We start from the raw sequence: 3,359 nt of genomic DNA, 5'->3' as shown, positions 1-3,359 counted from the left end.
CCTGCCTGCCTGCCTGCCTGCCTGCCTGCCTGCGTGCCTGCATCAGATCTAAATACAGTTCTCAGAGGGGAAGACAGAGACAAGTCAGAAGTCACTAGCACTCAATGGACGACCACCAACCTAAGGGCAGGCCTAGGGTAGAATTTGATGGACGGACGGACGGACAGACGGACGGACGGACGGATGGACAGATGGACAGAAAGGATCTAGGAGGAGCTTTGGGAAAGATGAAAAGCCTCCATTTCCCCCCAAAAGAACGAGCCCCAACAGCTGGGCTCTTCGAGATGAGTTATAAGGGGAACCACACATACAGTTTTGTATCACACATACAGTTTGTCATCATCCGTCAATACCAGGTAGACTTTTCAACGTATGTAGGTAGCTGTTGTCAGGTCAGTCCTTTACTAAGCCTCATGTAAGCTCTGCAGGGTAAGCCTCAGGAATTCATCTGTGCGTCCCGCAGGGTATGCTTTCTTGCTTTGTTAAAGGCTAGACTTTGGTTGCTGTCTGTCTGTCTGTCTGTCTGTCTGTCTGTCTGAATGAATGAATGAATGAGCGAGGGAATGAACGAATGAGGAGGGGATGCACATGCCTATGGTTTTAAGATGCTTAATTTCTTTACAAGGTTTATTTATTTAAACATTAAACATTGGGGTTGGGGATTTAGCTCAGTGGTAGAGCGCTTGCCTAGGAAGCACAAGGCCCTGGGTTCGGTCCCCAGCTCCGAAAATAAAATAAAATAAAATAAAATAAACATTAAACATTAATCGGAAATAATGGAGTCAGCAGTTAAGAGTTCTGAATGTGTTCTTCCAGAGGTCCTGAGTTCTATTCCCATGGTGGCTCACAACCCTCTGTTATGGGATCGATCTGCTGTGTGTCCGAAGACAGCTGCAGTGTGCTGTTTGTAGGGTAAAGAAAAAAATACTAAAGAAGAAAAAAAAAAAGAGAGAGAAAAAGTTAGAAGCACCAAGTCAAGTCATGTAAATATTGCCCACATTCGGATTTAGACATGCCTGAGCTGTCAGGGCGAGGCTGGCTGAGAGCGAATCAGTGAACGATCGGACTCTTCCTCTCTCTGTGAGGGTGTGTCATGAACTCTATTACCATTTCCAAAGAGTTAGGTATGCTGGAGCGAAGTGGACCGGAAAGCCAAGGGAGGAGAGGTATGCCTACACGAGTCCACCCAACCCCCCCGCCCCCCCCCCAGGGAGACATCCTCGAGTGGTGGGGGGAGGGGCGAAGGTGTGGAGGGATAATTTCCAACAAATAAATCCCAACAAATAAATTACTAGAGACTTGATTCATTGATTTACTTTAAATTTATTGAGTGTATCGGGAAAGAGGGAAAATGGGTCAAGGAGGAAGGGAGGGAGGGAGGGAGGGAGGGAGGGAGGGAGGGAGGGAGGGAGGGAGGGAGGGAGAGAGGGATATCTTTTCCTCCAAATCGGCTGGTATGTAGTCTCAGTGCGTCAGAAAAAAGACTGCTTCTGGCCTCCTTTCTGATTACCCCAAGGCAGTCTGGTCACCGTGCTGTAATAGAAAGGGAAACCACAGTCAAGTCATGGGAGCGAGCGAGCAAGCAAGCAAAAATCATAAACAAAAGCAAAAACACGTCTGTTAAGTTGAGCAGAGCAGAGCAGAGCAGAGCAGAGTAGGGCAAAGCAATACAAGGTCACATTCCACAAAGGCTGATATAGTCTGCCATCTTGGTCTACAGAGTGAAAAGTAGAAGGAGAAAATGAATATCGCTTTGTGTGTCACAAAGTTTTTAAGTTGTAAGGAACATTGCAGGGCTAAACCTTCAAATCCTCAAACCACCCAACCCAAGCTTTCCTCCTCCTCCTCCTCCTCCTCCTCCTCCTCCTCCTCCTCACCCCCCATTGCCCCCCCCCCGTGTGGTGTGTGTGTGTGTGTGTGTGTGTGTGTGTGTTTGCGCACGAGCTCGAGCTCGGGCACGCATTTCTTTCACTGCACAACCATCATTGGAGGACGTTTAAATAAACACGAATGAATCAGACAGGCAGACAGACAGGGGCCCATAATGGATCCCTACAACTCGGTGGTGGTGGTGGTGGTGGTGGTGGTGGTGGTGGTGGTGGTGGTGGTGGTGGTGGTGGTGGTGGTACACACCGATTTGTTGACCTCTTTCTTTTAAAGAAAGGACAAGAAACAAAGAGAAATAAAAATGAAGGAATATAGACCTAGCCAAATATTATTTTATTCCCTCCTTCATGGAGCGACAAGAAGATTTATTCATCAACCTTCGTCTAGAATAAGAAAGTAATTGCAAATGAAATCGAGCCATCTTACTGTAATAAGATGTTATCGAGAGAAAGGGGAATTGGATACTGGATCCATTGCTGCCCCCCCCACACACACACAAATTGGAAAGAAAAGCAACTCCCCAGATCGCTCAACTAACGAGGCTTATTTAAAACTGGAAAAAGAGGGCTGGAGAGATGTCTCAGCGGTTAAGAGCCCTGGCCGCTCCTCCAGAGGTCCTGAGTTTTCAATCCCCAGCAAGCACATGGTGGCTCCCAACCATCGGTAATGGGATGAGGCCTTCTTCTGGTGTGTCTGAAGATAGTTACAGTGTACTCATAGACACAAAATAAATAATTCTGGAAAAGAAGAGGAAATAACTTTAAAAAAAAAGAAAGGAGGCTGACTGGTCGACCTTCCTTCCCTCCCTCCCTTCCTTCCTTCCCTCCTCCCTCCCTCCCTCCCTCAGGTTCGTACCTAGGAACTCATGCACACACAGCCACACCCCCCCCACATATATTTAATATTCAATATTTATAAAAAATACGACTGGAGAGATGGTGAGAACAATGGAAAGCAGAGAACTATTCAGCTGACCAATTGATACCTTCAGTTTGCTTATAATGGAAGGGACAACTGGCCGACCCTCCCCTGTCACACACACACACACACAGAGAGAGAGAGAGAGAGAGAGAGAGAGAGAGAGAGAGAGAGAGAGAGAGAGAATTGAATGTAAACCAAAGGGGGGGGGGCGGAAACATAGTACTGGGGTTGGGGATTTAGCTCAGTTGGTCAGTGGTAGAGTGCTTGCCTAGCTAGCAAGCGCAAGGCCCTGGGTTCGGTCCCCCAGCTCCGAAAAAAAAGAAAAAGAAACAAAAACAAAAAAATCATAGTACTGCAAGTACCAGTCACTGCTTTGTATGTAAGGCATAGGACAACTAGTCGACCTCGTTTTCCAACTGGTCGATATATAATATATTATATATTATATATTATATATTATAGATATATCATTAATAAATTGAAAAAAAAAAGCCAGAAGTCAATACCAGGTGGATCGAGTAAAGTATGCGTCGCCATATGTTAGGGACATC

The 3,359-nt window shown here is 46.4% G+C and overlaps 1 long non-coding RNA gene across 1 annotated transcript in view; it reads right to left on the bottom strand.

Moving 5' to 3' along the window:
- Window positions 1-1,304: 1,304 nt before the first annotated feature.
- The window catches only part of LOC147997386 (uncharacterized), an 18,344-nt gene continuing 16,289 nt past the window's right edge, over window positions 1,305-3,359 (bottom strand). The window contains exons 2-3 of the long non-coding RNA XR_015647916.1: window positions 2,426-2,624; window positions 1,305-1,533 (exon numbers count right to left, since the gene is read on the bottom strand). This is a non-coding gene — a long non-coding RNA (uncharacterized LOC147997386). The remainder of the gene's footprint in view (window positions 1,534-2,425; window positions 2,625-3,359) is intronic.

This window comes from Rattus norvegicus, unplaced genomic scaffold, assembly GCF_021556685.1.
Source record: "Rattus norvegicus strain SHRSP/BbbUtx unplaced genomic scaffold, alternate assembly SHRSP_T2T unassigned-0000159, whole genome shotgun sequence".
NCBI classification, from domain to species: Eukaryota; Metazoa; Chordata; class Mammalia; order Rodentia; family Muridae; genus Rattus; species Rattus norvegicus.
Note: the sequence above shows the minus strand (reverse complement) of the source record. Positions and strands in the feature narration are given on the sequence as shown.